Source organism: Bufo bufo, chromosome 8 (assembly GCF_905171765.1).
Source record: "Bufo bufo chromosome 8, aBufBuf1.1, whole genome shotgun sequence".
Taxonomy (NCBI): Eukaryota; Metazoa; Chordata; class Amphibia; order Anura; family Bufonidae; genus Bufo; species Bufo bufo.
The window spans coordinates 219,138,152-219,163,461 of NC_053396.1; the positions used below are offsets into that span (position 1 = coordinate 219,138,152).

General features: G+C 43.8%; 1 protein-coding gene across 1 annotated transcript in view; it reads left to right on the plus strand.

Moving 5' to 3' along the window:
- The window catches only part of TNMD (tenomodulin), an 80,559-nt gene that overhangs the window by 8,510 nt on the left and 46,739 nt on the right, over positions 1-25,310 (plus strand). The window lies entirely within an intron of this gene.

The following is a 25,310-nucleotide window of genomic DNA, read 5'->3' on the forward strand; positions in this document are numbered from 1 at the left end:
GCAATTTTTTTTATTTGGTGGATTCTTTTTGCAGTTCTATATTTCAGAATTGGAAACAGTTTACAGAATGTTAGCGGTGACCACAACCTCCGAATAATCTCATAATCGTTACCTCCAAAATAACCGGTGACGTAATCGGACGCGCACGAAGAGCTCCTCCTGGGACAATTAGGGTTACATCCATGTATTACATGCAGTGTCGCACTGGGGTGCACAGGGCCCACCAGTAAAATTTATTTTGGGGGCCCATAGTACAGATACATTCAAATATTACCTGCTCAAACAGCAGCAAGATGCTTCCAGAGGATTGAATATGGGGGTCCCTGCAGCAACTCTGAGAAGGTAGACATCATGAATATGGGAGTCCCTGCATCAACTCTGAGAAGGTAGACATCATGAATATGGGAGTCCCTGCAGCAACTCTGAGAAGGTAGACATCATGAATATGGGAGTCCCTGCAGCAACTCTGAGAAGGTAGACATCATGAATATGGGAGTCCCTGCATCAACTCTGAGAAGGTAGACATCATGAATATGGGAGTCCCTGCAGCAACTCTGAGAAGGTAGACATCATGAATATGGGGGTCCCTGCATCAACTCTGAGAAGGTAGACATCATGAATATGGGAGTCCCTGCAGCAACTCTGAGAAGGTAGACATCATGAATATGGGGGTCCCTGCATCAACTCTGAGAAGGTAGACATCATGAATATGGGGGTCCCTGCAGCAACTCTGAGAAGGTAGACATCACCGCAGGTCCTTTTGCAGGTCCTGAAGAAAGAAGATGTGCGCGATCAAGTGGATGAGGTGAGTTTTTTTAAAATTATTTTTAACCACTCAATGTCCATTTTATTTAGCATTCTGTCTGAAGAATGCTATTATTTTCTGTTATAACGGAAAATAATAAAGTGAAGTTCGGGTCCCCATTGACTTTAATGAACACAAACCCGAACTTTGACCTGAAGTTCGACTGAACCCGGCGAACCCGAACTTCACCTGGTTCGCTCATCCCTAGCCCTGATTCATAGACACTGATACGGTACTGCGCTGCTCTTGGTGGGGCCCGCGCTGCTGGAGGAGCCATATAACTTATGACCCAGAGCTGTCTTAGACTTCCCTCATTATTTAGAACAGTTTCTGGCATAAATAATGATGAATGATCCCCTGGGGGTTTATGACCTCCCCCACACCCTGCCCTCGCCAAAGCCCTTTTTAATAAGAAACGCGAGGGCTCCATAAAATGCTAATTATATCTAGAAATGTCACAGCGACATTGGAAAGTCACTAATATGGTGGATATGGGACTTTTCTACACCAAAAACAGGTGTAGGGGGGGATAATGGATTATTCCACCTCTTGAGGTTTTGGTTGTACAGCTTGTACATGATATCAGTGTCCTCCTGTAGGGCCCTGGACTGGAGCAAGGGTACTTTGGACTATGGACGTTTGTGGACATTTGCCCCTATTGCTACTATATAAAGCCATCAACTACTTTACTGCACTTGGAAGGGGTAACTTGCGCTATGATTCATCCTGTTGTGTGCACCTATACTGTTTTATATTGGTGAACTGCATTTATATGTTTATTGGAATATATACTGCAGTGCAGTGTGGAAAGAGTTAATGCATAACCAAGTAAATACTGAGAGACTTTGGGACTTTCTATCTATGCACTGAAAAGTAAGAAATTTTCCACAGTTACTATAAAGGACTATGCAAACTTTTAGCTCTGTTGTTTATGTCAGAAAACTTGTTTATGTCTGGAAAAATTGCTTAGTCATTCCCATAGACTTGTATTGAAACTCTATACAAGTCCATGGCAGACTGAAATTGCAACATTGTTTCTGTTTAGGTTGTGCTTCTCTACTCCACCCCTCCCACTAGAAAGTTCTAGTTCAGCTAGAAACTTTATAGAAGGAGAACACCTGGAGCCCCTAGTTGTCTGCAGATAGGGACCAGTGTTTAGTAGAGGAGACTCTTCCAGACTGCAAAAGTAACCAAATATTCTGAGAAGGGGATACTCTGCCACAGACCCTGGGTTACCACCCCTTTCATCAGGGAGCCAGCTGGACATTTGAGCCACAAACCCTGAGCCAGCCCTTTGGCCAGGATATCAGCCTTCTAGGAGAAAGAAAGAGAGAGGGACAGGTAGCTGAAGCCTTCTTCCGCCAGGGAGGAGTCTGGAGAAGCCAGCCCTATGCCTCGCCTGTATTGTTTTGCACTTGAGTTCCTTCAGTAAAGAAGAAGCCTGGTTACTGCAGACCCTTACTCTCTGGACTCATTTCTCATTGGGGTGCGCCATGCCTTACCACCCCCACTGGAGAGCAGCAACACGTGGTGACACCTCCACAGTGTCTGGTGGACCTAACGTAGCGTTGGGACCACCCCAAACTCGGCCACAGCACTTCACAGCAAGGTGATATCACCTTGCAAAACCATAGACATTTGCTGTCAAACACATGCAGTTTTTGACCACACAGCTGCCAGCCTGTGTGAATACATCCTTACATGACAGATAAATTAAACAGCCAGTCCTGTCATTGTATGAAAAGCTCAGCAATATTCTAATAGAGTTTGTGGTTTGAATTTCACTGCATTTTCAAAGCCTCTACGAGCGCTCACGTTTACTAGAATTTATTGTAGTTGTTTGCTAGAGTTTCTTACAGTTGTAACTAGTGCAGTCATTTCTCTGTAACCATCCTGGCCTGATGGTTACAATGTATCAGTGCAGGTAAAATGTATCACATTGGAGTCTAGAGGTTTACTTCACGTGTTACGTACGGCTCATGTGTAGATCTTATCTCTCATCTCCAGACCTTATAAACTCTTATTTAAGCCACATTCTAATCAGTTTGAGAAGATTTGAGCTATAATGAGTGTTTATGAGGTCAGGAGATCAGAGATAAGAGCTACACATTAACCGTCAGATGACAATATTTAGAAAGAAAAAAACAGAAAGTGACATTTTGCCAATAAACAGATTTTTAACCCCTGTAATTCAGAAACATTTTTAATAAAGTTTAATTGAAGAAATTACTTTTAGCCCAAATTGAGTACAATGCAATCATAAACAATGCCCCCTAAGGTGTACATAAAGTACCACAGTAAGGCCTCATGCACACGACCGTTGTGTCCATCCGTGGCCGTTGTGCCGTTTTCAGGTTTTTTTTTGCGGACCCATTGACTTTCAATGGGTCCGTGGAAAAATCGGAAAATGCACCGTTTTGCAGCCGCATCCGTGATCCGCGTTTCCTGTCCGTCAAAAAAATATGACCTGTCCTATTTTTATGACGGACAACGGTTCACGGACCCATTCAAGTCAATGGGTCCGTGAAAAAACACGGATGCACACAAGATTGGCATCTGCGTCCGTGGTCCGTGGCTGTAGGCTACTTTCACACAGACGGATCCGCAGATCCGTCTGCATAAAAGCTTTTTCAGAGCTGAGTATTCACTTCGTGGGCCCCCCCTTCCTCCCCCTCCTAATTAAAATCTCCCCCCCTATCATTGGTGGCAGCGGAGAGTACAGATCGGAGTCCCAGTTTAATCGCTGGGGCTCCGATCGGTAACCAGGGTAACCAGGACGCTACTGCAGTCCTGGTTGCCATGGTTACTTAGCAATTTTTAGAAGCATTATACTTACCTGCGAGCTGGGATGTCTGTGACCGGCCGGGCGCTCCTCCTACTGGTAAGTGACAGGTCTGTGCTATAAGCAATGCGCCGCACAGACCTGTCACTTACCACTAGGAGGAGCTCCCGGCCGGTCACAGACATCGCAGCTCGCAGGTAAGTATAATGCTTCTAAAAATTGCTAAGTAACCATGGCAACCAGGACTGCAGTAGCATCCTGGTTGCCATGGTTACCGATCGGAGCCCCAGCGATTAAACTGGGACTCCGATCGGTACTCTCCGCTGCCACCAATGATAGGGGGGGAGATTTTAATTAGGAGGGGGAGGGAGGGGGGGCCCACTTGCCACCAATGAATCTACAGTACTACAGGGGAGGGAGGGGGGGCCGGCCGCACTGGCCACCAATGTGTTAACTACAGGGGAGGGAGGGGGGCCGGCCGCACTGGCCACCAATGTGTTAACTACAGGGGAGGGAGGGGGGGCCAGCCGCACTGGCCACCAATGTGTTAACTACAAAGGAGGGAGGGGGGGCGGCCGCACTGGCGACAAATGTGTTAACTACAGGGGAGGGAGGGAGGGGGGGCCGGCCGCACTGGCCACCAATGTGTTAACTACAGGGGAGGGGGGGCGGCCGCACTGGCCACCAATGAGTTAAATACAGGGGGGGAGGGGGTCTACCCCCTGCTGCCTGGCAGCACCTTTCAGGCAGCAGGGGGCAGTCATGTACACAGTTCGTAGGATATTCTAACCTGAAGCGTCCCCATCACCATTGGAACGCCTCTGTGTTAGAATATACTGTCGGATCTGAGTTTCACGATCTAACTCAAATCTGATGGTATATTCGAACATAGAGGCGTTCCCATGGTGATGGGGACGCTTCAAGTTAAAATATACCATCGGATTCGAGAAAACTCCGATCCGATGATATAAAAGGGACTCCTGACTTTACATTGAAAGTCAATGGGGGACGGATCCGTTTGCAATTGCACCATATTGTGTCAACGTCAAACGGATCCGTCCACATTGACTTGCATTGTAATTCAGGATGGATCCGTTTGGCTCTGCACGGCCAGGCGGACACCAAAACGACTTTTTTTTCATGTCCGTGGATCCTCCAAAAATCAAGGAAGACCCACGGATGAAAAAACGGTCACGGATCACGGACCTACGGACCCCGTTTTTGCGGACGTTAAAAAAAAACGGTTGTGTGCATGAGGCCTAACAGCTCCCGCAGGGGTTGTCCTCTAGCCTTCCTGGGTTCCTGAATGGCAGGGAATATACGCGGAGGGCGATGGATGAAGCAGCAGTTGGCAGCGCCTTTGTCCTTCTGGTTTGCGTAGTTTGGCCTGAGATGACAGTAGTAATTAGAGATGAGCAAATTTCCGCTTATGAAATTCGTTCACACTTTGTTTGGTGGTAAAAGGTGAATTGCGTTATGGATTCCGTTTCCACGGACCATAACGCAATTCTATGACGGAATGTATAATGCAATGCCTTTAGAGGCATTTCGCTATTAATTCCGTCATAATAGAAGTCTATGGGCTGCGAAACGGATCCGTCCTGTTTCCGTTATTGCGTTATGGTCCGTGGTAACGGAATCCATAACACAATTCTGCTTTTACCACCAAAGTGTGAACAAATTTCAAAATATGAAATTCGCTCATCTCTAGTAGTAATGCGTGTAGGCGGCGGGACGAGGATTCACCCCGTGGTCTTTTTCTTGCTGTGATTATGCATTTGGATACTTTTGTGCAAATTTATAATTATTTGTTTTGTGGTTCGTTTGATGTGGACAAAATCTTCACTTTAATTTACATTTTAATTTTGTTATTCTGATTTTCATCATCACTCTCACCCTATGGTAATCCACTCTCCTTCCTTCCTGCAGCTGGTCCTGCTCCACAGCTGCGGGGCTTGTTACAGTGTATCAGCCCAGAACTGTGCCAGGCAGTCTGTGTAATGCATGGACGAGGGTGACAATTGCTCAGGGATCAACACACTCTGGAGAGCGAGGGTGCAGTCCGTGTCCGTGTGGCCGTTCTGCGTATTTTAGAACGCGCCCTATTCTTGTCTGTTTTCGCGGAATAGTAAGCATTTCTATAGCAGGGAGCGAGGAGAGTGCGGCATGCCGACGATCGGTATTCATACTTTGCGGGTCTGTGGTTTGCAGACAGCAGAATACATACAGTACGGTCGTGTGCAGGAGGCTTTGTGATGAAATATTCTCGCTGAGGAAACCGCTTTCCCGTCGAGCGGCAGCTGAGTGATTTGCATCCTGCGGATGTCGCTTCTGCCGACAGCTTCCTCGTAAACTTTGCAATGTGTGAAGTGAAATGTTACAAGAAGCCACAAACAAAGCGTCAAATGTTTATCTGCTGCCTCAGCTCCTTCCTATCGTATCAGTCCCGGAGAGTCAGAGTGGGGGTCATTCACTAATGACTGTGCTACATGGAATGTAAACAGGGACGTGGCCTTCCAGAGATGTCCTCTGGAGCATTGGGCCCCAGTGCAAAATCAGTGACAGGGCCCCAACCTCCCATGTAACACTGGTGTCTTCTTATGTGGGGGACCAAGTGTTAACATGAGGTATGTCCCCCTCTGAAAACCCACCTACCCCGAAAACAATTCCCGAGAGCCAAGTCAATATACAAGAAGGTGCTATCTGGTCAATGTGCTATGACGGTATTATTTGAGCACTGCATGGCAGTAATTACTGTGTGTGTGGTACTATACAGTATATTTGTATTGTAGAGTATGATGGTAATTACTATGTGAGGTACTGTACAGTATATAAGTATTGTAGAGTATGATGGTCATTACTATGTGTGGTACTGTACAGTATATAAGTATTGTAGAGTATAAAGTTAATTACTATGTGTGGTACTGTACTGTATATTAGTATTGTGGAGTATGACAGTAATTACTATGTGTGGTACTGCACAGTATATTAGTATTGTAGAGTATGACGGTAATTACTATGTAGGGTACTATACAGTATATTAGTATTGTAGAGTATGACAGTAATTACTATGTGTGGTACTGTACAGTATATTAGTATTGTAGAGTATGACAGAAATTACTATGTGTGGTACTGTACTGTATTAGTACTGAACTGCATGATGGTAATTACTATGTGTGGTACAGTACAGTATATTAGTACTGTAGAGTATGACGGTAATTACTATGTGTGGTACTGTACTGTATTAGTACTGCAGTGCATGGCGGTAATTACTATGTGTGGTACAGGGCAGTATATTAGTACTGCACTGTATAATGGTAATTACTATGTGTGGTACTGTACAGTATATTAGTATTGTAGAGTATGATGGTAATTACTATGTGAGGTACTGTACAGTATATAAGTATTGTAGAGTATGATGGTCATTACTATGTGTGGTACTGTACAGTATATAAGTATTGTAGAGTATAAAGTTAATTACTATGTGTGGTACTGTACTGTATATTAGTATTGTGGAGTATGACAGTAATTACTATGTGTGGTACTGCACAGTATATTAGTATTGTAGAGTATGACGGTAATTACTATGTGGGGTACTATACAGTATATTAGTATTGTAGAGTATGACAGTAATTACTATGTGTGGTACTGTACAGTATATTAGTATTGTAGAGTATGACAGAAATTACTATGTGTGGTACTGTACTGTATTAGTACTGAACTGCATGATGGTAATTACTATGTGTGGTACAGTACAGTATATTAGTACTGTAGAGTATGACGGTAATTACTATGTGTGGTACTGTACTGTATTAGTACTGCAGTGCATGGCGGTAATTACTATGTGTGGTACAGTGCAGTATATTAGTACTGCACTGTATAATGGTAATTACTATGTGTGGTACTGTACAGTATATTAGTATTGTAGAGTATGATGGTAATTACTATGTGTGGTACTGTACAGTATATTAGTATTGTAGAGTATGGCGGTAATTACTATGTGTGGTACTGTACAGTATATTAGTATTGTAGAGTATGACGGTAATTACTATGTGTGGTACAGTACAGCATATTAGTACTGCACTGCATGGCGGTAATTACTATGTGTGGTACAGTGCGGTATGTACTATGTGTGGTACTGTACAGTATATTAGTACTGCACTGTATGATGGTAATTACTATGTGTGGTACAGTGCGGTATGTTAGTATTGTAGAGTATGATGGTAATTACTATGTGTGGTACTGTACAGTATATTAGTACTGCACTGCATGGCGGTAATTATTATGTGTGGTACAGTGCGGTATGTACTATGTGTGGTACTGTACAGTATATTAGTATTGTAGAGTATGATGGTAATTACTATTTGTGGTACTGTACAGTATATAAGTATTGTAGAGTATGATGGTCATTACTATGTGTGGTACTGTACAGTATATAAGTATTGTAGAGTATAAAGTTAATTACTATGTGTGGTACTCTACTGTATATTAGTATTGTGGAGTATGACAGTAATTACTATGTGTGGTACTGCACAGTATATTAGTATTGTAGAGTATGACGGTAATTACTATGTGGGGTACTATACAGTATATTAGTATTGTAGAGTATGACAGTAATTACTATGTGTGGTACTGTACAGTATATTAGTATTGTAGAGTATGACAGAAATTACTATGTGTGGTACTGTACTGTATTAGTACTGAACTGCATGATGGTAATTACTATGTGTGGTACAGTACAGTATATTAGTACTGTAGAGTATGACGGTAATTACTATGTGTGGTACTGTACTGTATTAGTACTGCAGTGCATGGCGGTAATTACTATGTGTGGTACAGTGCAGTATATTAGTACTGCACTGTATAATGGTAATTACTATGTGTGGTACTGTACAGTATATTAGTATTGTAGAGTATGATGGTAATTACTATGTGTGGTACTGTACAGTATATTAGTATTGTAGAGTATGGCGGTAATTACTATGTGTGGTACTGTACAGTATATTAGTATTGTAGAGTATGACGGTAATTACTATGTGTGGTACAGTACAGCATATTAGTACTGCACTGCATGGCGGTAATTACTATGTGTGGTACAGTGCGGTATGTACTATGTGTGGTACTGTACAGTATATTAGTACTGCACTGTATGATGGTAATTACTATGTGTGGTACAGTGCGGTATGTTAGTATTGTAGAGTATGATGGTAATTACTATGTGTGGTACTGTACAGTATATTAGTACTGCACTGCATGGCGGTAATTATTATGTGTGGTACAGTGCGGTATGTACTATGTGTGGTACTGTACAGTATATTAGTATTGTAGAGTATGACGGTAATTACTATGTGTGGTACAGTACAGCATATTAGTACTGCACTGCATGGCGGTAATTACTATGTGTGGTACAGTGCGGTATGTACTATGTGTGGTACTGTACAGTATATTAGTATTGTAGAGTATGATGGTAATTACTATGTGTGGTACCGTACAGTATATTAGTACTGCACTGCATGGCGGTAATTACTATGTGTGGTACAGTGCGGTATGTACTATGTGTAGTACTGTACAGTATATTAGTATTGTAGAGTATGATGGTAATTACTATGTGTGGTACTGTACAGTATATTAGTACTGCACTGCATGGCGGTAATTACTATGTGTGGTACAGTGCGGTATGTACTATGTGTGGTACTGTACAGTATATTAGTACTGCACTGTATGATGGTAATTACTATGTGTGGTACAGTGCGGTATGTACTATGTGTGGTACTGTACAGTATATTAGTATTGTAGAGTATGATGGTAATTACTATGTGTGGTACTGTACAGTATATTAGTACTGCACTGTATGATGGTAATTACTATGTGTGGTATAGTGCGGTATGTTAGTATTGCAGTGCATGGCGGTATGTACTATGTGTGGTTCCTGTACATTTTTTTTGCAGTGTATGATGGTGGCAGCACTATATAGTACTGCCATTTAGGCAACTGTATGAAAGTGTTGTGGGCCAAGTTATGGCAGTTTTATTTTGGGGACCATACTGTATGGTTCTAGTAACATTTATTTGTATGCTGCATGCCAGCAGACTATATGGGGCGCCCACTGAAGCTACAACACAGCGCACCGTCCGGGCCCCTCTGTAACCTGCAGAAGTAAAGTTGGCTCCTGAGAAAGCCTGACAGTAATGTGTATGAGAACAGGGGTCAGTCCGGGAGCACCATCGCAGAGCCGGTCCCAGAGCCTCCAGGTTGGTGGGCACCATATTGGTGGTCTGGACTGCAGAGAGGTAAAGCAGCCAGAGTGGCACCTGGTGCACCGAGGACACAGCAAGTGAGGAGGAAGACTACGCTGGAACTAGAATGAAGAGATTGGTCCTCCTGGGGGTAATCGCCCGCCCACACCCCACATTACACATCTTCTAAGTGGCAGAAGTAGGAGCACAGCTGTGAAGGTTCACGGTCTTGTATTGTCAATGTGGCCGATTAACCTCCTAGACGAGGATATAGAAGGCGTTAATACAGTGGAATTGTAACATCCGCAACCGCAAAGTCGCCAGGCGCACATGTCCCCGTCTCCTGGCGTGAATCGATTCACTTTGTTCCTCTCGCAGAAATTAAACTTGATTTTTTTCTCACATTATTCCTAAATTTACTTCCCCTCTGTAAAGAGAATAATCGGAACAAGCGGCAACTTTCTGGTAATTATCCGTCATTCCTGCTAAAGGCGCCCAATTTTACCACTGAAGCGGTCTTCTGGCTCCTTGTCCTTGTCCCGTAATTGCAGCTCACCTCCGCCGCTCTGATTGTAAAGATATAATGGCTTCTCTGCCGAGTGGGTATCAGCGATCTGCATGGAGCAGGAGGTCAGCGGCAAGGTCGCCTATAATACAATGTCTGCGGCGGCGGGAACGGCCTTCAAACGAGATCTGATGTGAATGGAAGGAGCTGAGAAATGCAAAGTGATTACCAGATAATTTCACTAAGAGCTCGAGAGGAGCCATTAAATCACACGCCCGTCTTCTCCATGTAATTTCTAGACCGTCGCCAATCAGCAGGAAGAAGTCATCTTACCTTACATGGTCCGAAAGAAAAGCGGATTGCGGGGTTTTTCTTTTTTTCTCAGTGAATAAAAAAGAGCAAGTTTTTTTTACATTTTGATTATTTTATTTATTTGCTTTTGTTTTTTCTTTGTAGCAATTAACTATAAGGTAAAGGAGAGCGCTCACCTCTCCTGCCATGTCTGATATAGTAAAGGAGAGCGCTCACCTCTCCTGCCATGTCTGATATAGTAAAGGAGAGCGCTCACCTCTCCTGCCATGTCTGATATGGTAAAGGAGAGCGCTCACCTCTCCTGCCATGTCTGATATGGTAAAGGAGAGCGCTCTTCTCTCCTGCCATGTCTGATATAGTAAAGGAGAGCGCTCACCTCTCCTGCCATGTCTGATATAGTAAAAGAGAGCGCTCACCTCTCCTGCCATGTCTGATATAGTAAAGGAGAGCGCTCACCTCTCCTGCCATGTCTGATATGGTAAAGGAGAGCGCTCACCTCTCCTGTCATGTCTGATATAGTAAAGGAGAGCGCTCACCTCTCCTGCCATGTCTGAAAAAAGTAATGGAGAGCGCTCACCTCTCCTGCCATGTCTGAAAAAGTAAAGGAGAGCGCTCACCTCTCCTGCCATGTCTGATATAGTAAAGGAGAGCGCTCACCTCTCCTGCCATGTCTGATATAGTAAAGGAGAGCGCTCACCTCTCCTGTCATGCCTGATATAGTAAAGGAGAGCGCTCACCTCTCCTGCCATGTCTGATATGGTAAAGGAGAGTGCTCACCTCTCCTGCCATGTCTGATATAGTAAAGGAGAGCGCTCACCTCTCCTGCCATGTCTGATATAGTAAAGGAGAGCGCTCACCTCTCCTGCCATGTCTGATATAGTAAAGGAGAGCGCTCACCTCTCCTGCCATGTCTGATATAGTAAAGGAGAGCGCTCACCTCTCCTGCCATGTCTGATATAGTAAAGGAGAGCGCTCACCTCTCCTGCCATGTCTGATATAGTAAAGGAGAGCGCTCACCTCTCCTGCCATGTCTGATATAGTAAAGGAGAGCGCTCACCTCTCCTGCCATGTCTGATATGGTAAAGGAGAGCGCTCTTCTCTCCTGCCATGTCTGATATAGTAAAGGAGAGCGCTCACCTCTCCTGCCATGTCTGATATAGTAAAGGAGAGCGCTCACCTCTCCTGCCATGTCTGATATGGTAAAGGAGAGCGCTCACCTCTCCTGCCATGTCTGAAATGGTAAAGGAGAGCGCTCACCTCTCCTGCCATGTCTGATATAGTAAAGGAGAGCGCTCACCTCTCCTGTCATGTCTGATATAGTAAAGGAGAGCGCTCACCTCTCCTGCCATGTCTGATATAGTAAAGGAGAGCGCTCACCTTTCCTGCCATGTCTGATATAGTAAAGGAGAGCGCTCACCTCTCCTGTCATGTCTGATATAGTAAAGGAGAGCGCTCACCTCTCCTGCCATGTCTGAAAAAAGTAAAGGAGAGCGCTCACCTCTCCTGCCATGTCTGAAAAAGTAAAGAAGAGCGCTCACCTCTCCTGCCATGTCTGATATAGTAAAGGAGAGCGCTCACCTCTCCTGCCATGTCTAATATAGTAAAGGAGAGCGCTCACCTCTCCTGTCATGTCTGATATAGTAAAGGAGAGCGCTCACCTCTCCTGTCATGTCTGATATAGTAAAGGAGAGCGCTCACCTCTCCTGCCATGTCTGATATGGTAAAGGAGAGCGCTCACCTCTCCTGCCATGTCTGATATGGTAAAGGAGAGCGCTCACCTCTCCTGCCATGTCTGATATAGTAAAGGAGAGCGCTCACCTCTCCTGCCATGTCTGATATAGTAAAGGAGAGCGCTCACCTCTCCTGCCATGTCTGATATAGTAAAGGAGAGCGCTCACCTCTCCTGCCATGTCTGATATAGTAAAGGAGAGCGCTCACCTCTCCTGCCATGTCTGATATAGTAGTGACTACTTTCATTTCCCATGTAATAACAATTCTGGAGCATCTATTCCTAGGACTTTATTTGTGCCCTTTTCTCTGTAATTCCTTTTAGAAGTTTATGACTAAAGGTCCAGGCGGGTGTTACTAGTTGGGGGGTGTGTGTGTCCCAGGACATTCTAAAATGTCCTGTTGGGACAGAGTCAGAAACTGCAGATGCATTTCCCCCTCTGGTAACACCTTTAGGGCGCATTCACACTACTGTGCCGTGTTTTGCCGTCCCGGATGCCACCCGTTTGCATTCCGCAATGGGTGACCCATTATAGAAATGTCTATTTTTGTCAATAGGAAATGGTCTACAATTTTTGCGTGGGGCCGTGGAAAGGAACAACGGATGCGGAAAGCACATGATTTGTTGCCCGCATCTTTCGCAGCGCCATTGAAATGAATGGGTCCGCACCCGTTGCGCAAAACTGTGCGAGTGAGCCCTTATTCATACGATTCTATAAGGAATAACAGAGGAACGGCACAACATAGAGTCATAAGGACGGATGCTCCGGAATGGTCACTTCATGTGGAATACAAGTATTTACTAAACAGACAGGTCAGGAAAGGCGACTGCTCTTTAAGCAAGAAAACATGTAGCAAAATTGGAAGCAGGAAATTCGGAGCGATCTGGTTTTAACCACAGGTTCCCTTTGGGGTAAAAAGTTGCTGCCACCAGGTGACTAATATATAAATTTAAAAAAAGATAATTTTGTCATATCCACAAGGCGACTTAAGCAAACAACTGAAGTGTTGTCATCACCATGATTTTGCCGCGGCCAGGCTACATTCACACTATGTTTGCAGTGTCCGTGCTCCAAATGTATCTCTGGACCCCATTTACCCAACCGAGGCCAAACGAGATCCCCTTCAGCCTGGATGGGGCTGTGTATGGAATAGTGCAATCTGCTCCATATAGAGGCAACCTGTGCAGAAACATGGAGCCTATGGGAGACGTTTGGCACTGTTTAGGCTGTGGCCAGACCTATACAGTACCTCCAATGTACGTACAACTTTATCTTCTCTGGTAGACTCTTGAAGACCACCCGTGTCAATCCTGGGTGTCGAGCTGGCGTGGTTTCTCCCTGCAAAATTGGGTCTGTGAAGACCCCCTGTTATATCCTCCACCAAATATAAAACCTACCTGTGCTTCTGAGTCCGTGCTCCAGGACTCTCCTGAGTTTATTGGAAGTAGTTGGCCATAGTCGGCCAATACTGGCTGTCATGGAGCTGACATCTCTGTCACACGGTCACCCCTGAGATGATCACCATCCCTTTTACAGATCTCCCTGCCAGTCAATCATAGTGGGAGAACAACTCCCATCATCCTCAGAGACATGTCTCATTGCATTTATAGTTCATGCAAGTTCACTGACTAAAGTATACAAAGTATAGCCCTGTGGTGACATCATCACTGAAGTAGGAAGTAGCTAGCTTCTCCTATTAAAGGGGTTGTCCGGGTTCCCGCTCGTCCCCCCCACTCAGCCCCTCTGACAGGAGTATTGGAGCATTTCATAATGCTGTATCGCGCCAGGCAAGGTATTTTTTGTTTACATTCTCACATTGCCCGTTTCACAGGCTAAAGCCCACCCATTAGTGCCGGTGACATCATCGGGCTCACTGCTAGGCTGGAGCCTCCACCTAGCTTACCCATGGGGAGCCCAGTACATCACCGGATCTCCAGAAAAAGCTCTTGCCCTGCGCGATACAGCGCAGAGCAAGGAAGAGCATCGGAGTATGAAATGTCAGAGGAGCTGGGTGGGGGAAGAAGGGGTTATGTTCTTTAATAGAAATCAATATCACTACAGCGTATATTCAGTAAAGAAGGTAGGACACAGTATGTTAACTCAGCTCTGCTACATCATGAATTTTGCAGGCACATCTTCATTCCCCCAGCAGGGATGCATCCGCATTATAAAATTAATAGCAAACACTCAGGGAATGAATGTTTCCAGATGTGCGGAGATAGAGCCCCGACAATGCGGCAGCCTCCCCCGTCACTCCGGAGCGGTGGCATTATGTACTTAACAAAGAGGCGCGCGGTTAACGGGGGGCTCCGCAAGCGCAGAGACTGATAAGGAGATTGTCAGACAAGACGATGCATCTGATTTCTCTCCTTCAGCCGTCACCCGAGGCGCAGGGCAAGCTGTTTTTATTTGTCTAATTAATTCATAATCTAGTTCTAATTAAGGCATATTGCAAAATCAAAACCTGTTTAGAGACAGTAATTACATTAGGAGACGCGGGCCAGGCCGGGGGAGACGTGCAAACTCCCCGATCATCCTGGGTACACTCTGTCTACACCGTGGAGATGGAAAACGGATCAGCCGGGGTGTTTGCAATCAAGGAGGACAGATGCGCCTCTACCTTGACGACTGTCAATCATCCACCTAGGAAGGAAAGGCACCGGCTGTATGGAGATCACACTGATGACATAAACAGGCTGGGGAATGCGCAGGATAAAAGGCTTACGTGTGAGGAGAACACCTGGCCGGGGGGTTGCACTTCTAGACCCTAAATATTTGTATGAATTGCTCCAAAACATGGCTGCACGGATCACACCATATCACACATGGGTGTGGCAGAGCTGGGTTGATCATGGAAAGGTTTCTTGTTGGCCAACATGCAGCTCTAATACATTGTAGTACTGTTTGGGGCAGTTACTAGGCAACGATACATTGTTGTGGGTCAGCTGATGTCTCTGCTGCAGCCAGGCTTGTTCCTGATTGGATAACACCTCTTTAAATATTTTTAGTCTCTGCTGTGATGTTGCTGGTGATAGCATAAGCTCTGTGGGTAAAATTTATCATGAGGGGAATATCTGAAGTCAGTTTTGCTTGACTCTGTGTTGCCGTTCTATATGCCTTATTTATCAAATGTTGCAGATTGTTTGATAAATTTGTCTTATCCTTAAAGGCTCATGCACACAAACAAAAAGTGGGTCGGCAATAGATGGGCATCGGCCGTGTGTGCACCGTATCACTTTAATGGGTCCATGGTAATGGATCATGTGAATGACCATGTGATGAGCGCAGTGACGTCATCACAGGTCCTTTACCCAGGTCCTGAAGAAAGAAGACAGAAGAGATGCCGACTGTGCGAACAAGTGAATTAAGGTGAGTTAAAAAAATTTTTTTTTTTTTTTTTATCCCCTCCAGCCCTATTTTATTATGCATTCTGTTTTCAGAATGCTATTATTTTCCCTTATAACCATGTTATAAGGGAAAATAATACAATCTACACAACCTTGAACCCAAACCTGAACTTCTGTGAAGAAGTTCGGGTCTGGGTACCACAGTCAGTTTTTTATCAAGCGCGTGCAAAACACATTGCACCCGCGCAATAAAAACTGACTGCAGTTGCGTACCTACTCGCGCGGGTTTGCCGCAATGCACCAGGACGCATCCGGACCTAATCCGGACACGCACGTGTGATACAGGCCTGACACTTTTGTCTAGAAAGGTTAGTGCAGTTTCCTACTCCACCCTCTTGCTGGGGTTTTAGTTTTTTTTTTTACTGTTTTTAAAAAGTCTCAGTGATGGATATTGACTGAAATTCGTTAACATAGCTAACCACGTCCACTTTCCCTCCTATATTTCATAACTGGAGGGAGTTTTTAATAATGCAAGGTCACAAAACTTTTTCACAAGTGACTGCAAGAAATCACAAACGCCTCATTTTGTGACTTTTTGAAGCCAGAATTCTGGAGTGAAGACGTGATAAATCAGGGGCATTCTATTTATATCCAGTAAATCCTTGCATTTAGCTCTTTGTCTAGTTTGCTTTGTTTAGTTTTGTTTTTGTGGCATTTCTAGTCCTGTCTTTGCTCCTGAGTCTTGTAGGTTGTTTGTTTCCTTGCCAGTTTCAGGTCCAGCTCTGCTCAGTTCGTTTTAGTTTTTTTTGTCTCCAGCTGTTTTGCAAAGGTCAGAACTGCAGAGTTGGGTTTCAGTAGGAAGATATGCAGGGTCAGTGGCGTTTTGTGTTTTTGTGCATTTTTTATAATTTTTTTGGTGCAGATTTGATGTGTTTTCCATTGAAAAGGGTAAAATACACACAAGAAAAATGCAACAACAATTGACATGCTGCAGATTTCAAGATACGTTCATGAGGTCAATTTCTGCACCAAACAGAAAAGTAAAGTATACATGGGTATACATGGGAAAATTTGCAGCAGAAACTGACCTGTGTTGTGCGTATTTTCAATCTGCAACATGTCAAGTTATACTGTGGATTCCATTGCCAATGCAAAGAATGACACTTCATCTAATCAGCTTTTCTGCAACAAAATCCGCAGCGTGTGAACACTGCAGTTTGCTACAAGCCATGTAGGGGACACAGCAAACATGTGAAAAAAGGTGCTCTGGTCAGATGAGACCAAAGTTTAACTTTTTGGCCTAAATGCAAAGCGCTATGTGTGGTGGAAAACTTACAGTGCACATCTCCACTGTGACACAAGGTGGTGGCAGCAGCATGATCGGGGAGGCTTTTCTTCAGCAGGGAAGCTGGTCAGAGTTGATGGGAAGTTGGATGGAGCTAAATACAGGGCTATTCTTGAAGAAAAACCTGGTAGAGGCTGCAAAGGACTTGAGATCGAGGCGAAGGTTCACCTTCCAGCAGGACAATGACCCTCAATATCCAGCCAGAGCTAAAATAAAAGGGTTTATGTCAGGGATGCTCAACCTGCGACCCTCCAACTGTTGCAAAACTATAATTCTCAGCATGCCCTAATAGCTGTAGCCTGTCAAGGCATACTGGGAGTTGTAGTTTTGTAACAGCTGGAGTATATTCATGTGTCAGAATGGCCCAGTCACAGTCCAGACCTAAATCCCATTGAAAATCTTGGGCAAGACTTTAAAATTGCTTTTCACACTCTCCATCCAATCTGACTGAGCGCGAGCTCTTCTGCAAAGAAGACTGGGCAAATATCTCAGCCTCTAGATGTGCAAAGCTGGTAGAGATATCCCCCAAAAGACCTGCAGCTGTAATTGCAACAAAAGGTGGTTCTACAAAGTATTGACTCGGGACTGAATACAAATGCAAACCACACTTTACAGATCTTTATTTATTTATTTTGAAAACCATGTATCATTTTCTTTTCACTTCACACATACTTGCTACTTTGTGTCGGTCGATCACATAATATCCCAATAAAATACATTTAAGTTTGTGGGTGTAACGTAAAAAATGTGGAAAAATTCAAGGGGTATGAATACTTTTTTAAGGCACTGTATGTGGAGGAGGAAGAGCTATTTGGCTCCACTGAGCAGAAATTGGAGATTTCCTTCAGAAGTGATAGCTCCTTGCTCTCCTGGTGGGGTCCGTGATTGTCTCTGTACAGGGAACAAGCTTCATTCAAGGCGAAAAGTTACAAATGTGAACAAGTTATCCCTGCAGAAAAGAACAAAGTGACCGCATTTCACAGCGAGTCGCTGGTTCTAGCCCCCGGCTTTCATCATTGAGAGCGGAGGTCGGTGTAATATGGATTTATCATGTGCAGCTGCAAGGCTGAGACCGGCCAGGAGCCCTGGAGTTGGGGATATCACTTAGGCTGGGGTCACACAGAGCTTTTTCTGGGGGGGTTTGCTGCATTTTGTAGAAGTGTGCGGTCTGCAGAAGTTTACAGCCTTCGGATACAAATAAAGGCGGGTTCTCATTGGCGTTATGGCATTCTGTTATAGGTTCCGTTATAACAGAATGTAACGGAATTTTAGGACGGAAATAAAAATCGAACCCTTTAAGAGCCGTTCCGTTTTGCTCCGTCCTAATAAATGTCTATGGGGACAAATAATAGTTCAGTTTGGTTCCGTTACACATAGAAACATAAAAACATAGAATGTGTCGGCAGATAAGAACCATTTGGCCCATCTAGTCTGCCCAATATACTGGTAACAAGACCATGGTCTGAATATACTCCATTGACTACAACCCTCTGTTGTCTGTCCCTCAGCCACTGCCTAATCCATTCAACAATATGGGAGTCCAAGCACAAAGACTGCAATTTATTGATAAGCCTTCTATGTGGGACAGTATCAAAAGCCTTACTAAAGTCCAGATAAGCGATGTCTACTGCACCTCCGCCATCAATTATTTTAGTCACCCAATTAAAAAATCTATAAGATTAGTTTGACATGATCTCCCTGAAGTAAACCCATGCTGTTTTTCATCTTTCAATCCATGGGATTTTAGATGGTCCACAATCCTCTCCTTGAGTATGGTTTCCATTAATTTCCCCACTATTGATGTCAGGCTTACTGGCCTATAGTTGCCCGATTCCTCCCGACTACCTTTCCTGTGAATGGGCACAACATTTGCTAATTTCCAATCTTCTGGGACAACTCCTGTTTCCAGTGATTGGTTAAATAAATCTGTTAATGGTTTTGCTAGTTCACATGACGGAAAATAATAGTTCTATTGACTATCCCATGGCGGAGAGGCCGTCGCGACCATCTTGATTAAAGAAACCGTGCAAAATCTCTTGCGCGGTGACGTGTGACATCAGCTGGCTGGCCGGGCACGGTGACGTCATCAGTGACAGCCTCAGGATGGGGTCACTCCTGGCTCCTGTCATCTACATGAGGAAGAATAGGGGGTTAGCGGCACTGCCTTGTTCCAGCCCCTGACTTCTCCGTTCACAGCAGTTGTAGGGTCTCATTTAACCATTTAGGGGGCGCTCTACAGAACCCATCGGTTGGGGGCTTTCAGCAGGAACATTTTGGGGTTCATCCTTTCATCCTGAAGTCAGTTATTACCTTCTGTAACCAGGAGAACAGTCCATAGACTTTCCGTTTTTTTATTTAATTTCTCCCATAAATCATAATGCCGGATCAGATTGTAAAATACGGTGAAGGCCGAGCACAGAACGTACGCAGCTCCCAGGCTATCCGAATAATAATTACCTGATGTCTCCTGAAGTTCTCTGTGAGGGGAAATCTATAAGGAAATGACACAACCCTCTTAACCCTTTTGGTGTCACTCCCAAAATCTACAAAACTCTCATCCTGTGACGTCCCATATTTCTGCACAGTCTTTCTGAAATGCTCTGTGCTGCTGGTGGACCTGCTCCCTCTACTATGTAACTCTCATCTTGTGATGTCCTACATGTCAACACAGCCTTCCTGAAATACTCTGCGCTGCTGGAGGAACCTGCTCCCTCTACTATGTAACTCTCAGCCTATGGCCTCCCACATATCCACCCAGGCTTCCTGAAATATTGTGCACTGCTCAGGGGACGGGTTCCTGTGACCTTCCAGATTAGGACACAGACCCTGAATGTGACTCTGAACCCTTTTTCTTCTTTATTTTGCCTTCACCAATAAAACTGCCTTTCATAGTACTACAAATATAGCAGAGCTGAGCTCCCTGGGCAAGTGACAAACCAAGCTCTTCTTCATCTTTGTATCACCAACCTGTGGCGTTCCAGCTGTTGCAGAACTACAACTCCCATCATACCCTGGCAGCCTGCAGCTGACAATCACTGTTCTAAGGCAGTTTCCAGTAATATTTTAATTAAATTTATATAGCCCTTACATATACCACTGTAACGCTGTATGGAGCTTGTGAGAGTAATGGTTAATGCTAACATGCCTGCTACTGTTGGGCGATCATGCTCGGCCGAACACCAATTCAGCTCAAGCATTGCTATGCTCGTCACATCGCGGTGTTCGGCCGAATATCGCGTGTGCTCGAGCGAGATGCTCCAGTCAGTGTATTTAAATCTAATTTAGCCTCTATTTCTGAAAAGTTTCTGGCGGGATTCGAACTCACAACCTTCGACATTACAGCCAAGAATGTTAACCACTACACTATAGAGCTGCATGGCCAGTTACTTAAAAAATATATATATGAGACTTCTGCTCTATAGGAATACTTACTACTAGTTTCATATTTGCAGCTCTATAGTGTAGTGGTTAAGATTCTTGGCTGTAATGTAGAAGGTTGTGAGTTCGAATCCCGCCAGAAACTTTTCAGAAATAAAGGCTAAATTCGATTTAAATACACTGCGTGTTCCCAAGCACTGACTCCACATAAAGACATAGCTGTAGAGCACCCGAGCATCCCGAGGTGTTCTACTCGAGCACCAAAGCACACGAGCGCTTTGGTGCTCGACCAACACTAATGCCTTCCTTATAAGCTTATAGTTATATATATATATATGAAGTTTATATATGAATAAGAGTGGTTTGGAACATGTGTATCATCAATTACTGTTAAGTATTTGTAGTGTGGGAGGAAACCCATGCAAACACAGGGAGGACCTACAGACTCGGTCAGATTGGACCCCAGGACCCCAGCGCCACCATGCTTTAGAATCCTTGTTGGAGTTCCAACAGAGAGCCCAAATACAACTCTCTATGGCTTCATTCACATTTGCTATACCTTCTTCGAAGTTGTGCTATATTATTAATATTTTATTCTTTACTGCCCCATCTAATGTAATAAATAAAAACTCCAACGGGAAAATTTTCATTGCTACCTCCTAGGGTGTGGGTGGGTTATCATGGGCGATTTCCAACCTCAGAGGGGTGCACTAATTCATGTGGATGCAGAACACTACTATGGGAGTGATAGACGTGCACTTCTACACAATGGTAACTAAAATCAGTTCTTTAAAGCCTCACAAATGGCTGATGATGGAAGCGCAGCTCCAGAGCACAAACTGCTGCTCTAACAAGAGAAATACTAGGCACTGATCCCAAGGGAATGAGGGTTATTTAAAGGTTTAGCTCTGGACTACAGGGAGTGCAGAATTATTAGGCAAATGAGTATTTTGACCACATCATCCTCTTTATGCATGTTGTCTCCAAGCTGTATAGGCTGGAAAGCCTACTACCAATTAAGCATATTAGGTGATGTGCATCTCTGTAATGAGAAGGGGTGTGGTCTAATGACATCAACACCCTATATCAGGTGTGCATAATTATTAGGCAACTTCCTTTCCTTTGGCAAAATGGGTCAAAAGAAGGACTTGACAGGCTCAGAAAAGTCAAAAATAGTGAGATATCTTGCAGAGGGATGCAGCACTCTTAAAATTGCAAAGCTTCTGAAGCGTGATCATCGAACAATCAAGCGTTTCATTCAAAAAGTCAACAGGGTCGCAAGAAGCGTGTGGAATAAACCAAGGCGCAAAATAACTGCCCATGAACTGAGAAAAGTCAAGCGTGCGCTGCCAAGATGCCACTGCCACCAGTTTGGCCATATTTCAGAGCTGCAACATCACTGGCGTGCCCAAAAGCACAAGGTGTGCAATACTCAGAGACATGGCCAAGGTAAGAAAGGCTGAAAGACGACCACACTGAACAAGACACACAAGCTGAATACGTCAAGACTGGGCCAAGAAATATCTCAAGACCTGATTTTTCTAAGGTTTTATGGACTGATGAAATGAGAGTGAGTCTTGATGGGCCAGATGGATGGGCCCGTGGGCTGGATTGGTAAAGGGCAGAGAGCTCAGTCCGACTCAGACGCCAGCAAGGTGGAGGTGGAGTACTGGTTTGGGCTGTATCATCAAAGATGAGCTTGTGGGGCCTTTTCGGGTTGAGGATGGAGTCAAGCTCACTCCCAGTCCTACTGCCAGTTTCTGGAAGACACCTTCTTCAAGCAGTGGTACAGGAAGAAGTCTGCATCCTTCAAGAAAACATGATTTTCATGCAGGACAATGCTCCATCACAACGCGTCCAAGTACTCCACAGCGTGGCTGGCAAGAAAGGGTATAAAAGAAGAAAATCTAATGACATGGCCTCCTTGTTCACCTGATCTGAACCCCATTGAGAACCTGTGGTCCATCATCAAATGTGAGATTTACAAGGAGGGAAAACAGTACACCTCTCTGAACAGTGTCTGGGAGGCTGTGGTTGCTGCAGCACGCAATGTTGATGGTGAACAGATCAAAACACTGCCCGAATCCATGGATGGCAGGCTTTTGAGTGTCCTTGCACAGAAAGGTGGCTATATTGGTCACTGATTTGTTTTTGTTTTGTTTTTGAATGTCAGAAATGTATATTTGTGAATGTTGAGATGTATACTTGGTTTCAATGGTAAAAAATAAATAATTGAAATGGGTATATATTTGTTTTTTGTTAAGTTGCCTAATAATTATGCACAGTACTAGTCACCTGGCACACACAGATATCCCCCTAAAATAGCTAAAACTAAAAAAACAAACTAAAACTACTTCCAAAAATATTCAGCTTTGATATTAATGAGTTTTTTGGGTTCATTGAGAACATGGTTGTTGTTCAATAATAAAATTAATCCTCAAAATACAACTTGCCTAATAATTCTGCACTCCCTGTAGTGATGAGCGGGATGTGCATATTCGATTTCGCGATATTTTCGCGAATTATTCGATTGAATATTCGTCTTATATTCGTCGAAAATCGAATATTCGTCATTATTCTATTTATCGCGAATAATATGCGATTTAATTATTTGCGTATTGCAATTTTCTTTTAACCGTATAAGGCAACTTTCCAATTGGTTGGCTATGGCTAATATGTGTATTTTACGAATATTCGCTATATTGGTCATATTCGTCATATTCTAAAAAACGAAGTTATAGGCAATATAGCAAATATTCGTAAAATACACATATAGACTGCAATTTAGCTAATATAGTGCTAATAATCTTTTTTTTTTATAGTCTATTTTTTTTTTCTCTTCTGACCTTCGTTTTGGACAGGATTTACAGTATCAAAAAAAATACTATAGCACTGTATTAGCTAAATTACAGTCTATGTGTATTTTACGGAATATTCGCTATAATGCATAAACTTTGTTTTTTTAGAATATACGAATATTCAAAAAAACTAAGTTGTAGCAATATAGCGAATATATTCGTTATTTAGAATATTTGTCTTTTTTTTTTTTCACTCTGTACTGTTATTCCACTTTGGCATACTGCTCCCCGACAAGCGTCCCCGTCACCATGGGAATGCCTGTGGGATAGAATATACCATCGGATCTGAGTTTTCACGATCTCAGGGAAAACTCAGATCCGATGGTATATTCTAACCCACAGACGTTCCCATGGTGACGGGGACGCTTGTCGGGGAGAAGTATGCGAACAGCTGTACGGATTGGAAAAAAATATGTGAATATTCTAAATAACTAATAAATTCCCTATATTGCTATATATTTGTTTTTTAAAATATGCGTCATTTTTTTTTTCATATGAAAACATGTTCCTCGCTGCTTAAGTTGCTTGTGGGCCAATGACTTATTGACCCACAAGAAAGAAGCAGGGAGGAATCATGTGTTCAGATGTAAAAAAATGACGAATATTCGAAATAGCGAATATATAGCTCTATATTCGAAATATTCGCGAATTAGCGAAGATGCAATACTCGCGATTTATATTCGCTATTCGAATATTCGAGCTCAACACTACTCTGGACCCAACCCTGGCCTGAAAGCCCAGGAGGAAAGCTGAAAATGCAGATTCAGCAACCATCACAGAGAGACCTCGTCCATTGCTGCAGTGAACAGCATCAAGTGACTGTTGTTCTTATTGTTATTTTTTTGCATTTTTATTCTTGTTTCTTCTGATCTTTGAGTTTTAAAAACAGCTGCCAAAATCCCATTATTTTGTAACATCAGCCCACACAACATCCTCGATAGGAGCCGCCTGGACTCAGTTGTGTAGATTGTGAGGCGATGAATCCTCTTCTGTCACCACAGTATGTTCCTGGCAGCAGTCGCTCACACGTCCACCTCATCGTCACCCGCTCACATGACACAATCTGACTTTTACATGTTTGAGACATTGCAATTATGTTTCATCAAGGATGTGATACAAATGTTATGCCCATCCACCATCGGAAGCCACCATTGGTCAGCAGGTGGAGTGAGCTTCATCGCCCATTCTGTGGGTCACCCATCACAGGAGGCAACGGGTGTCAGAACCACCGACTCAGGGAGACAGAATGAGCTGTACAAAGAAAAACAAAGGGACTGATGGAGCTGGAGTGCGGGACAAGGGGTCCTCTTACATTTTTTGGAAGAAAATTGTTATATCACAATGTAAGGTCAAAGAAATATTCCTTACAACCAAGATACTCAACTAGTAGCAGTAAAGGTCTGTGTAACCTTTCCTAAACTCATTCTGATCCAACACAGACCCCTAAACACATCCAAACCCCAAAACAGAACTGTACAATGAATGATACCCCAGACCAACCCCCTAAAATGAATCAGAGTCAGAACAGACCCCTAAAATTAATCAGACCTCGAATCATACCCCTTAAATTAATTCAGACTCCAGAACAGACTCCTTAAATGAATCAGACCCATGACCAGTACCTACAATTAAATTAGACCCCAGACCCTTAAAATGAATCAGACCCTTGAACAGACCCTAATTTGATCAGACTCAGGACCAGCCCCTAAATGAATTAAGACTCCAGATCAGGCACTTAAAAGTAATAGAGACTTAAAAAAAGACCCGCAAAATTAATCAGACCCCAGAATAGACCCCTAAAAGTTATCACACCCATGATCAGCACCTAAAAGTTATCAGACCCTAGACCAGACCCTTAAAATGAGTCAGGCTCTAGACCTGTAATGGCTAACCTCCGGCACTCCAGCTGTGGTAACACTAAGACTCCCAAGATGCACACCTGGCTGTTCTCAGAACTCCATAGAAATGAATGCAGCCTGCTGGGAGTTGTAGTTTCACCACAGCTTGAGTGC